The sequence below is a fragment of the Chionomys nivalis genome, chromosome 25 (genome assembly GCF_950005125.1).
Source record: "Chionomys nivalis chromosome 25, mChiNiv1.1, whole genome shotgun sequence".
Taxonomy (NCBI): domain Eukaryota; kingdom Metazoa; phylum Chordata; class Mammalia; order Rodentia; family Cricetidae; genus Chionomys; species Chionomys nivalis.
Genome location: NC_080110.1, coordinates 12369348 through 12383795, shown reverse-complemented (window position 1 = coordinate 12383795; position 14448 = coordinate 12369348). Strand labels below are relative to the sequence as shown.

Genomic DNA, 14448 nt, shown 5'->3' with positions numbered 1-14448 from the left:
ATGTTTAAGATCTAAGAACATGCCTGTATGTATACCTGACTGGTCTTAGAACTTGGAATTCCTCTCACTTTATACTATTTTATTCCATAAAATATTAACAAGCTAAACAAGATCACTCTCTGATGTATAGACTAAGATGTATTGACTGAATTTTCAGTAAAATGAGCAAGGTAGGTCCATGTTAATCTATAAGATGCTTATGCTTATATTTAGTATAGGCCTTACTTAAAGATGTCTTTTATTTGTTGATGAATGTGTAACAACAGATATTTAAATAAAACGTTGCAACCCAATGACAACATTATACTGACGGAGAACTTTTCTCTATTATACTATCCTATAAAGTTCCAGATGGTGGCCACCTTCTAGACAACCCAACATCTTAGTATGGCATGCACTTAACTTCTTCAGTTTCAAAATTAGGAAATACTAGTCTATCACTTTCCTAAGGTTTGAATATGAAATGTCATAGTCACAGGTGTTTGAACACTTGATTCCTCCCTAATAACCCAGTTTGGAAAACTTCTAGACCCTTCCAGAGGTAGAACTTTACTAAAGGAGAGCCTCAATAGAGGAGAACCTCACTAGAAAAGAACCTCGTTAGAGGAGAAACTCACTGGAGGGGAACCTCACTAGAAGAGAACCTCACTAGAGGAGAACTTCATTAGAGGGGAAACTCACTGGAAGACAACCTTACTAGAGGGGAACCTCATTAGAAGAGAACCTCACTAGAGGAGAACCTCATCTCTCTAGAACCTCACTAGAGGAGAATGTAATGACAGGAGAAACTCACAATAGGAAAACCTCACTAGAGGAGACCCTCACTAGAGGAGACCTTCACTAGAGGAGAAACTCACTGGAGGAGACCCTCACTGGAGGAGACCCTCATCTGGAGGAGACCCTCACTGGAGGATACCCTCACTAGAGGAGAAACTCACTGGAGGAGACCCTCACTGGAGGAAAACCTCACTAAAGTGGAACCTCACTGGAGGAGAACCTCATTAAAGGAGAACCTCTACTCTCTAGAACCTCACTAGAGGCAACCTGCACACACACTGAGGTACCATAACAGGCCCTTACTCTCTCTTTTCTCAGTTTTATGTCTATAGATGAAAAGTGACTAGTCAACCTCCAATTCCTATCACAATGCTTTCCTTTCTTTTGATCACATTTTCCCTGTGGTAATAGACCATGTCTCTCTGGAAAAGTAAGGCAAAATAAACTCTCTCTTCCTTAAGTGACTTTTGTAAGGACTTTTTATCATAGTTACAAGACATCTAATCTAATTATAACAGATAAAAATGAAAAGGAAATATACCATCAGTTCTTCATGTTCTTTTCTTTTAGCCCAATAGTATGTGCTCAAATCTTAAAATTGCACCAAATATGTAACAGACATTTAAAACTTTCTTTTTCTAATAAGGAATTAATTCCTAATTCTGGGTCCACAAGGTAACTGAAACTGGCCAAAAGACCAGCCTCTTTTTCTTCATTTTGTATGTGTCTCCTTTACGTTGGGCTAGACTACTGCTGAACCCTGTATGCCAACATGTTCCTTACCCAAGGAGTGGTTAGCCAAATACTGAATGTACCCTGGCATTGCACACACACACACACACACACACACACACACACACAGAGAGAGAGAGAGAGAGAGACAGAGACAGAGAGAGAGAGACAGAGAGAGACAGAGAGAGACAGAGAGAGAGAAGGTTGAAAATAAACGATATGAAAATTAGAGTAACTGAGCCATATTACTCGCAGCTTTTATAGTGTTCTGATCCCGACCTCCATAAAGGTCATAAAACCTTCCAGTCATTCTTATAAGCTGTCAATCACCTTGGATACCAAGAACCATGCCCAAGAGACAACAGCCATCTTATGTAAGCTGCTTACTATATCAAGCGATAAAGACTTCTTTGAACCCTTTATAGAGCTAAAAGTGAAAGAAAAAAAGGTCAACTAGACTACACCTTGAACAAGATTGCTTAACATGCATTGCTCTTTTTCAGGCACAATGATTCTTGCACTTAAGATTAAAGTTCACTTAAATTTAAAGATGTAGAGTTACTGAACCGCTTCATCTTACCAGCATGTTCAAGTAGACTAAATCTGTTTTATTTGCCTCTCATCATTAACTACCTTTTTAATTGAGTTTTTGAGACAGGTAACCTAGTTGAGTCTGCTGAGTTTTCTTGAGCTAAACTTTTGCTCTGAAATTCCTGTAACAGAGATAACCACTTTATTTCTATCCAAATCCTGTCTTTAACATTTTTGAAGCATTCTGTAGAGCATGCTTTGGAAGATTGTGGCTACTTTTCACAAAAAAAAAAAAAAAAAAAAGACCTTTCATATTGTGAAGCTTTCTGAAATGTAAATAATAGAATTGTAATATGCTACTGGAACTGAAGGTCTTTGCAAATGCAATTGTTAGATCTATCATTAATCTCTGAACACAGCAAAGTCATCATTACAATATCATCTCCTGCTTTGCTCCAGAAGTGGAGTAGTAATATCGACAGAATCCTGTAGGTAACATTTCAGCTTAGCTAAGGTATCAATATGGTAGCTTGAGTCAACTTAGAAAACTTTTTCCACTCAACTTTATATGAAATTCTTGGACTTTTGTGTGTGATAGAAAAATCTCCCATTTTTCCTCTCCTTCCTAAACCTTCAGTTATCTTTGTCAGTTAGTATTCAGGAACATTCTGGGTTTTCTTTCTGTTCCAACTTTCTGTCCACCACAAATTCTGCTTACTTCTCTATCGATAATTGCTTTCACTTAAAACATCTGAACAGTTTTTATTCAAAAATTAAAAAAGATATTCTATCATAGTACTACATATGCACTTCATTCATTAAGATCTACCCTAACTTTTATAGGTCTTGGAAAAATAACCTAATGTATGTGGTATACTTCCTCAAATTCTCCAAACTAATAAATTTATCATGATTTATCCATATCTACAGTTGAATATCATCCAAGACTAAAAGTAGTCATTTTTATAGCCACAAAACTGAGATACATTTCAGGTCTATTCAGATATTCCCATGGTGGAAGGAGAAAAAAGAAAATCATTTCATTGTCTGAGATGCTAACATTAATCCCATCCTGTCAGGATTCTAGAACTGAGTTCCAAGGGTAAACTAGAATATGAGAATTATTAATATCTCTTAGAGGTTCATGAGTCTCACCTTTTGAAAGGGAATGGACCCTGCCTCGTTCATCATCTCATGGATCCTAGCTCACTACCCACTCCGAAGTAGGTGTTGGGTATTTAGTTCATGGTATGCAAACATGGGCTAGACAACCCACCAGAGCGAGCTACTGCTATTTACTCATATTTCCTGATTATTGCAGTAGAAACCAAAAATATATTTCATTGAAGACCTTTTTATGAAAATCAGTAGCTTCATCAAAGTGGTGCAATTACTTTTTGTTACCAACCCTCTTATTTGCTTCTGTAAAAAGACTCCTCCCGGTTCATGAAAAGAATATTCCTTCTCTATCAACCCAAGCATTTAAACATGCTCTGGGTTTCAATTTGATTTGAAAGTAACTTTGACTTTCACTTCTAAACACAACACTGAACACCACAGGCCAATGGCCAGAGGGAATGTTTTCAGCTAATTAACATCCATAGTGATTAGCTATCTCCCCTACTGACTTCCCCTGAGAGAATCTGCTGTGATTCTCCATCTGATAATAAATAATGCTTACCTTACTACCAGCAGAAATTCTTTCCCAGAATTAGTATGCTATCAATTGGCAATTGGTTTTGCATTTCATTTTTGTTTCAACTTATAAAGAAACTTTAATTGCTCTGCCAATGCACAGCTGAGAAATAAGAAAATTTCTACTTATAGCCTGCACGTTTCATTAATACTTGTGTTTAAAATTGACATATCCCTTGATACACTTAGCATGTGTATTATTACTTTAGGCATACTTTCCCCTAGCTACTAAAATATCAGAAAAGTGACTTTTGAAATTCATTACCATATTAACAGTAGCCTTTTATACTAGAAAATAAGGCCGCTCAGGCTATTTTACCCAAGGCAAGCATAATTTAAAGTATGAAACCTACTTTTATTTTTTGTCACTTATGACAAGTGAATTAAGTAGAACAAAATAATTTTAATGAGAAGGGAAACAGCTCCTGCAGCATGAGAGGAAACACCACTGTGTTATTTTCTATAGTATGAAATATGTAAAGCATCACAAGGGTCAGGCTTGGAAGTCTTAAAGCAAGGAGTGCAAGGAGAGCATATACAGTTACATTATAATGATTCTAAAATATAAAACTGCATATTTGAAGAACATTGCTAGTTTTCAAAACAAGGGAATTGATTTCCAAACACTATACACCTTACCAAGATACTCTAATTTGTTCCTTTTTGTTTTGTTTTGTTTTATTGTTTTTGAAGACAGTTTCTCTTTCTGGCTCTAACTGTCATAGAACTACGTCTTTAGACCAGGCTGGCCTTAAACTCACAGAGATGCATCTACCTCTGTCACCCAAGTGTTGGCATTAAAGGGGTGCACCACTTCACCAAGTTAGAATATTCCTTTTTCTGCACAGAAATGATTAATTTGCTAAGTTTGAGAAATGAGTAGTCATTAATTGTAGCTGCCGTAATACCTTCAATTCTTTAATAATATGTAAGATAACATTTCATCATTATTCAGTCATCTCTGAATGTAACCCTGTTGTCTTTAATGTGATATTTTAAAATAATTAATCTCTTTCTTCTTAAGACACATACACCTTTGTTATGAATAAAAGTTGCAAATGATATTTTTAGAAATGAAGTATTTAGAATTTAGTAGTTAGAATTTTTCTTACATTGTTTATATCCCGACAATCTTGATTCCATATAAGTGTAAATTTCTAGGCATTTCTGAAGCCACAGGAGCACTCGTGCTAATTTTCATGACTTTTTACATTATAATCTCAATGCATGACCAGACATCTTTCATTATTGCCTACATTAAAGTTAGTAAATAAAATCAATCATTATGTTTGTCACTATGGATGTCTTAATATACAGAGGCATATTTCTAACGTAGAATAATTTTGAAGTCAATTCTAAATTCCTAAAACTGCCCATCATTAAATAAGTTGGACTGCTTTATATAATCACTCTGGTGAGGAGCATCATCATAGATGGTAGATCTAGATGCAGGAGAGAAACTATCAGTGTTTTTAAGGGCTTTGGAAAGTATGTGTTGTGCTTAGAATCAAGATTTCAGGATTATTTTTATTTTAGGTTTATTTATTTTTACCTTATGCACACAATATTTTGCTAGCACTTAGAGAAATTCACTGTGTGGATGCCTAATATCCTGTGTGGCCAGAAGAAGGCCCCAGATACTTAAGAAGAGAAGATTTAGAGGTTTGTGAGCCACCATGCGGGTGCTGAGAATTGTCCTGAGTCCTCTGGAAAAGGATTAAGTGCTCTTAACTGTTGAGACATTTTTTTCCAGCTCCTCAAGTCATTTTTAAAAATCATTTTGAAGAAAGTTTTGAAACTAGTAGACATCTCTCATGTTGATAATATAGTTACTTAAAAATATCTTGTCCTTATCTTCTTGAATATATAGACTCTGAGTTACAATTAGAGTTAGTTGTATTGAAACAGGTTGGCAATGATTAAAATACTTATATGACAAAGGTTACAGATATATTCTACCAACACTACTTCCGGCGAATGCATGTTTCTTCAGACACTATAGACAAGAGCAGCGTAGACATGGTTCCCATCCGTGTGTTTGCTGTTCTTGGTGGGCTCTGATGATCCACTGGGAACTTTTGTTGTAGTATCGCCAGTTTAAAGGCTTCCTAGTTCATCTCTATCACAATTCCAACAACTAAAAATGGAGAGACCCGCTAACTGCCTGGGGAAAGAGAAAGTTGATAGATGCAAGTCATTGCAAAAGCTCCTAGAGCCAAACTCACTACCAGAAGATCCAATATCAGAAGAATCTTGTGGCACATAATCACAGAATGGAATTAGTGGATAAGGCTGGACCCATCCCAAACTGAAGTAGAGATCTGGGGAAACAGATAATTTTTTAAAGCACCCCCTCTATCAGTATTGAAGAGCACACGACTGTAGGTGTATGGCAAAATTGGACTGGAAGCACCCTCTAGTGCTGAAATGGCTGCATTTAACAATCTCAGGGAAAAGCATCCAGGAACCATTAGAAACAAACACAGATTATGAAAATGGGAACACATCGTCAGTGATTGTCGAGAAAATTAAAGGAATCCTAAGAGACAAAACAAAGCATTAAAAGTTGTCACAGATAAATCAGCTGTCAACTTGCTACACCTAGAGAGAGGAAACTTCAATTTAAGGAATGACTTCCATTAGCATGGCCCGTGGAGAAGTCTGTTGGGGGTATTTTGTTAATTGATCATTGACATGGGATGACCCCATCTACTGTAGGTAGTGCTGTCCCTGAGCATGTGGTCCTGGGTGCTTAAAACATCAAATGGAGCCAGTTACTAAGCAGTGTTCTACCATGGTCTCTGCTTCAGTTCCTGGCCTGTGTTTCATGCTTTGATTTTCTGCTTTGGCCATGATAAATTTCCTACAACCTGGAAGCTAAAATAAACCTTTCCCTCTCCCAAGTTACTTTTGGCCATGGTGTTAATAACAGAAACAGAGACGCAAACTAGACTGTTGACCATGAAATCACCAATGACGGTGAACTCACAGAGTTTTCAGCAGCTATTTTAAGGAAAATCGATGAATACCAAAGGGCACTCAGAACAGTAGTATGTGTATAAAAGACTAGCTAAAGTTTTAGAACACAAACTGAAAGCTTCAAGCAGAAAAGCATACTGTGAAAAATTTAAAGCCATGATAGAATGTGCTGTATAAATGATCAAACAGAAAAATCCGTAAGCTTGCAGGCATGGCTATTTAACACTATAAACCTGGGGGGAGAGAGGGAGAGAGGGAGAGAGGGAGAGGGGAGAGAGAGAGAGAGAGAGAGAGAGAGAGAGAGAGAGAGAGAGAGAGAGAGAGAGAGAGAATATAAGAGAATTTTACAAAAAAAAAAAAAAAACGATTAAAAGCCACTGTAAATCATTACCATGAAGACAAACATGGAAAAAAATCAGTGCATTAATATTTTTAACTTAAATATTTATTTATATTTTCATTATATTGGTTTATTTATGCATGAGAACTTCACACCTATGGAGGACACAGGACACAGGACTCTTTTTCCATGTGTGGGTCCCAGGGATTCCAGGTCCTCAGGCCTGCAGCAAACACCATTATCCACTGAGCCATTTATCTACCACCAATAATATTTTAATAAACAAGTGCCACAAAAGCTTGTAAGATAAGGGATGAAAAATTTAAAGTGTAGGGAGAACTGTGGAAAAATATGAAGATTTTTATCAATTTAAGAAATGAGATAATCTTTAGCACTTCAAAGAACTTAGACTTGTCTCGACAGTGAGACATGTCTGCTTCTGGCAGCACCAGTTGCTTCAAGAGGATGATGGGCATTGAAGAGGCTCGTTATAGAGTTTGCTAGCCATTTGGGCAAGAAACTGCTCTTGCCTGGACTGCTTGATGGTATGCTGTAAGAACTAGACATGCAGAACACACAGAAATGTGACTGCTTAGCTTTCCAAAAGATGGAATGGTCCATCAGATCCAGCTTCTCAGAAGAAACTGCCAGACATTCTGCAGGACACAGAAAGAAGAACCTGATGAATTTTGCAAGTTAAAGGCAGAACACATCTTCCTGTTTATCTCATTTTTGCTTCTTCTTCTATCTATACAATTACTGTTAAGTTGCTATCATTACAAACTAGATTGCTATAATCAACAGCAGACGTTTTTAGCCTCACAATAACTGCAAATCAAAGCTCTGTAATAGATACACATAACCATAAGAAGACATAAATAAAACACATGATTAGAGAACAATCACTTAAACAGAAGAATTCTTATAAGTCAAATAAATTGCTCACCAAAAAATGAGCAAAGCTACTTAGAAGCAACATTACAATAATAAAACATTCACTATCAGTTGATAATTATCTTTAATATAAATGCTTAAAATTCTTCAATTAGCAGATATAGAGAGATGAAGGCTTGTGTGCTTCTTCACACTAGAAATCTCACCAAGAGTAAGACTGAAACAGGAGGATTGCTATGAGTTTGAGACCATTATGAGCCCTGAAATGGGACATTTCACAATGAACAAACGAAACAGCACATGCATACATAGAATTATGAAATGAGAAATAGAAAAAAATGGACTTTTCATGAGGAACCAATATATGCTACACACAAAAGACTCACTTTTCTGATGACACATAAACTGAAAATGAAAGTATAGAAATTTATAATCCATGTAAAAGAACTCTAATATATACAAATATAATATATATTATATGTGTAAATATATAGTATATATATATATATATGCAACAAAGATGACTCTAAAGGGTAGATAAATTCTAACAGATTATAGTAAGATGGAACATGAGTCCCCTCTTTCAACAAGGAGCATAGCAGTCAAAACTTAGTTAAGCTTGAAGCACATGCCATTTAACATGAGAATACACATTTGCATCCATGAGCCATGGAACACTATTGAAGAGACAGAAATTTATCGGCTGCAAACGATTCTCAACAATTCTTAAAATAAAATATATACCAAACACATGCTCTTAATAGTGTGACAAGGCTATAAATCATTAACAAAAAATATCACACAGAAACTATCATGTTTGTTGAATTCAAACAAATAAATTTTGAACAGCCAATAGATTAAGGATGATACATCCTTATGTATATATATACTGGAAACTAAAATAAAAATGAAGACAGCTTATTCATCCTAATGGGTATAGCCAATACAGTCTTGGAAGAAAGTGAAGATTATAGCATTTAAGATGCACAACAATCTCTAATAAAATGTATGTTTACATCTAAAGAAGCAAGAAAAACAAAAACAAACAACAAAAACTAATAGTTAAAAAGACTAGAGGTAAGAATAGAAATTAAATAAATATTCATTTTAAAATAATACAAATAATAGGAAATGAGTGATATTTAAAAACAAACAAATTTGGAAAACATAACTAGAGTTTTACAAAAGGAAGAGACTGAAACTAGTAAAATCAGAAATTAAAAAGACCTATTGCAGCTACACAGGGCAAAGACTAATTAAGACTACCGCTGCCGTCAAGACACCGACATACTTGTTAATAAGAAGTGTGTGACTTCCTCACACTTCCGCATGACCAGCGTTGAATCAGAGGAAACCTGAACAAACCATTAATGAGCAAAGGGGATTGAATCAGATCAAAAGTCTCTCAACAGCAGGAAAACCCTGGTCCAGGTAACTTCACAGCTGGATCCTATCAAATATCTAAGAACAAATAACACAGATTTTCTTAGGATAGTTCATTCTTTTCTGAAAAGATTCTATACTAATACGTCAAACAGTTTGGCTTTGTTTTTTATTTGTTGGCTTGTTTCATGTTCTGTTGGTTTGTTTTGTTTTTTGTTTTTGCAAGTCAGGGCTTCTCTGTCTAGCCCTGGCTGTCTGGCAACTCACTTTGCAGACCAGGCTTGTCTCAAACTCAGAGGTGTGTCTGCCTCTGCCTCCTGAGCACTGAGATTAAAGGAGTGAATCACCACCTCCTTACTTGTTGTTTGTTTGTAGTTTCTTTTCACTCAGTGTGTCTTATAGCTCAGGTTATCCACAGTCACCCTATGTAACCAAATGTCCCTCGGAACTACTGATCCTATTACCCCTGCATCCTGAGTGCTAGAGTTCTAGGTTTATGTCACCTTGCCTGGTCATTGTTAAGTTCTTAATAATGACATATAACCCAAGTCAATACTAAAAAGTCTCAATATCAAAAATAGTTAGTAAAACATATAGAAAATTATGGTCCAATGTCCCTTATGAATATAAATATAAGTTAGCATCCTTAGCAAAACACACTGGATCCAGCAGCCCCCTGAAATGACTCTTCACCAGGATCATGTGAGACTCATCATAGGGCTGCAAAGATGAGTCAACATATACAAACCAATAAGCATGAAACACTGCATCAAACAGTGAATAATGGAAATCTTACGAGCATCTGAACGATGCGGAAAAGACATTTGGTAAATTTCAATAAATTTTTGTGATAAAACATCCTTAACAGATTGGTTACAGGATGGATATAATAAAGTCTACATACACTAATGCCAACGTTAACTCACGCTGACTGGGGAAAACCGAAAGTCTGGAAGGAAACAAGGATGCTCACTTCATCACCTTGATTGAAGTCTTAGCAGAGAAATGGCAAAGGAAAGAACGAAAGTCATTCAAATAAGAAAGAAATCCTGTTGCTACTGTACACAGATAACATGATCTTTTATGCAGGAAATGGTGCAGTGACTCTGTTATTAGACACAAATTATTAGAATAAAGAAATTTAACAAAGTTCAGGTTAATCTAAAAATACAACATACAAAACCTCTAGCATTCCTATGCACTAAGAATAAAGGGAATGAAACAGAAATTTTAAAAAAGCAGCTCCATTTACAGTAGCTACTAATCTTACACTACTTAGATATAAATTTAACTAAAGGGGTGCAAAATCTCCAAAATTAAGACTTCTGTATAAATTACTTTCATTTTTCTGTTATAAAACACCATGGCCAGAGGAACTTATGGAAGGAAGTTTATTTTGGTGTAGGGTAAGAGTCTATCATGGAGGGACTTGTGTCAGCAAGAAGGAGGAAATAGAGAGCAAAGCCAAGAGCTCACATTTTCAAATGCAAAAAGTTGCTTGAGGCTTTTCACATCAAAGCCAGGCTTAACCACCTAAATCATATGAAACAACACCTTTGACTGGGGACCAAGTGTTCATACTCGTGAGACTACAGGAGATGTTTTTCTCTAAAACACTGTGGAAAGAGTAAATTAAGAAAACCCAAGGTAATATCTGTATAAGTCAGCATTGTTTAGTCAACGTGGCTTGCATATTAAAAACAGTTTATATCAAAATATCCATAGCCTCCTTAACAGAAGAGATTAAGATTTTTATAAATATATAAAAATAGGCCTGTGTTCAGAAAATGGTGCATGAAAAATCTCTGTACCTTCCTTTAAAGCTTTCTCTGTACACAAACTACTGCAAAAAAATGTTTAAAAATCATTGTAAATGGAAATGGAATAAAAATGACAGATTTTTCTCAAATTTATTCATTTTCCTTAAATTTGAATAAAAATCCTGCCTGTTTTAAAACAGTGAAAATGTAGAAAGTATTCAGAAATTGTTGTCACAAATTTCCTATGGCTATGTAACTAAGTGGTGCTTTTGAATAAATAAATATTAAATCAATGCTTTCACCTCACATTTAATTCATAACTATCTTAAAGCTGAAGTGAACATTTTCCATACTCATCACTGTCATACTTTTCTTGCTTATGCAATTTCTACTTCTTCCTTCCATTAATTTGAAGTATCATATTATTAAAAATGACAGAAGCATGGTCAAGGGAGAGAATGCTAGGATGGTATTGCCTAAAGGAATGCTAACTTATGACAGGAGACATAGTCCATAATACTAAGAAGTTCTGTTTAGAGTATATACTATTTTACCTCATAATTTCCAGACCATAAAAGATAAGCATATGCCAAAAGTCTACCTATTTCATTAAAGAGGGAACTAGCAACTTGGCGATGCAAGTTCAAAGTGAATTGGGAAGAGTGCAAAAACTTTTTGGCAGAAGGAAAATATGCTTCAAATAAGACTGCTAATTTAAGTACAAAACTGTGTTGATACTGAAGGCTTTCTGGTCAGCCAGTTTAGCTGAAACAGAGGACTCCGCGTTCATTGGGAGAGCCTATCTCAATATTATAACATGTAACATGACAGAGGAAAACATGAAGTATAAAACTCTGACTTCCAAACATCCATGAGTAGGTTAGCATGCACACACATGTCTCTGTCTCTCTCTGTCTCTCTCTCTGTCTCTCTCTCTCTCTCTGTCTGTCTGTCTGTCTGTCTGTCTCTCTCTCTCTCTCTCTCTCTCTCTCACGCACACACACCACACACCACTTATCTGTTGTCCTTAATCCAGTTATTTTGAAACAATCTTTTCCTACCAGATGACTGGAATTGACTATAGTCAAATTTAGATTGAAATCTGAAGTCAGTTTGGAATTACCAATACCCTTTTCCTTGTTCCTTTATTTTATCTTCTAGCAGCATATTGGGCTGTATTTCTTCACTGCCATTCTTTCTTTTAGTCCTAGTTTAAATATTTCAGACTTGGCATAGTAGCTTATTTCTGGGCTTGTAGATTAAAAAGTTGATTTTCATAAACCTGTTACCACACTCTCCACTCACAGTTTTAGTGATAAAAGCAATACTTTTCAATATAGAGCCAGAAATTCAATCTTGATCTAATTTCGTAGTCAAAATATAGGTGATGTTAAAAAAAAAATTAACAGTACTTCAGATAGAGACAATCACGGGACCAATGCGACTCTAATACATCCAGAACTGCCAAATATTTGAGACAGTTACCGTAACAACAAAACACGGTAGTTCAAATTGCTTGCCAGCTAGGGTGGTACTGCTGCTCTAGCTGGCGGCGTGAACCTGGGATAGCAGGACCTAAAAGTGAAAAATGAGGTGGACTAAAGTGTCATGAAACAGTCACTTTTATTCAGAGCATCAGACCTTTTAAATTATACGGTCTCATGAGTTTAAGTTATATACAATCACAAAAGCAAGCTGCACATGGCAAAAACATGCCTTTCCATAGAGGCATAACAAATAACAAGAGCCAGCGGTAATGAGTACTCTGAAGTCAACTCTGCTACACCTGTGACGGGGATGAAATTATACTCCAAGAGCAACTCTGGGTTTTTGAAGAAATTGAGATCACAAGACTCTCATCTTTTTTTTTTCTTGGAGTTTTCTCACAAGAGCTCAGAATTCTTGTATAACTCCTTTCTTGGACTGTGTTTTGAAAATGACTTGCCTCAAAGTTCATAATCTGGGATGGGAGCAAATTTTATTCCTAGAGTGTCCAGGATTAATATTGATCATGAGATTTCATATTATTATCTAAGTTTTAGAAGTTGAAATTTTCAATTGCATAAGACATTTAGTAGCATATGTGACTGTTCCTTTTATTTTTAATATCATAATTGGAAAATGTAAGAACAGATAGGATAGATAATTAATATGGTGTATTCTTATGATACCCTTTGAAATTGTGGGTCTCTTTGTAGCTTTGCAGAAATACATTTTTGTTTTGTCCCCTGTTGTGTAACAGTTTCCTCCAGTGTTTAGACAGTCCATCCTGAAAGAAAGCTCCTTTAAAGGTAAAAAACTGAAAATAACTTCTGGAAGTCCCTGAAACATATCAGATGCAAAGACTCATTTTTTTTTTCCCAAGAGTAAAAGAGCCAAGATGTGAAGGCGGAGACTCTCAGACAAGACCTCCTGCCTGGAGGAAGCAGACGTCCTGGGAAGAGATTTACACCAGAGACATTTGGAAAAGATACTCCCTAACCTGCTGAATTGCCTGCTTGCTCCGCAATGTGCTCGAGGTTTCCTTGGTTTCCTGAGTTGTCAACAATGCTGGGGTGAGTGATGCTCATGCAGCTGTCTTTGGGTCATTTCTGATCCTGTATGTAACCCTAACAAAATACATTGATTGATTCACCAAGTGAATAGACTTTGGTGCTATCATGACTTTGGCATGTCATGAGTTCCCTGTATTGAGTGAACAGACATCTGTGTTTTGTCTACTCAAGATAAGTCTTATCACACAGTTTCCCTCACTGTCAACTCCTCTCTTTTGCTACCCTATCAACTTTGCTCTGGTCTTTGTTGTCCTCAATAGTTTCTTTCCTGATTTTCTGTCACATAATGTGGCCTATTCCTTTATGAACTGAGGAACGATCAGAATGGTTTGTTTGTTTGATTGCTGGGAATTGGATAGATGACCTTGCTTTTCCAGGCAAGCATTTTACCTCTGGTTTACAACCACAAGCAACTCTGAGGATAGTTTTTCTTTCATTGTGTTGTCAGCAAGAGGCAAATTTTCTAGAGAATAAGCATACCTCTTACTACACAGGGTTCTATGAAAGGTGTGGCTTTATGCACCTATATGAAAAGACAATAATACAGAGTGACAGTGTGGTGGGTCAGATGGGAGTATCAGTCATAGCTCCATGTCTTTGAATACTCTGGCTCCAGTTCACTGAACTAGTTTGAACTAGTTGGGAAAGATGAGAAGGTGTTGAAAGGTGTATGTCACTGGGGTCTGGATTTGATTTTTCAAAAGTTCATGCAATTCTGAAGTGTCTCTCTCTCTCTCCTCTCTCTCTCTCTCTCTCTCTCTCTCTCTCTCTCTCTCTCTCTCTCTCTCTTTCTTGGTTGTGT

General features: G+C 36.2%; 1 long non-coding RNA gene across 1 annotated transcript in view; it reads left to right on the top strand.

Annotated features, from left to right (window-relative positions):
- LOC130866502 (uncharacterized) overlaps positions 1–13646 on the top strand; it is an 86562-nt gene extending 72916 nt beyond the window's left edge. The window contains exon 3 of the long non-coding RNA XR_009056349.1: positions 13457–13646. This is a non-coding gene — a long non-coding RNA (uncharacterized LOC130866502). The remainder of the gene's footprint in view (positions 1–13456) is intronic.
- Positions 13647–14448: the final 802 nt, after the last annotated feature.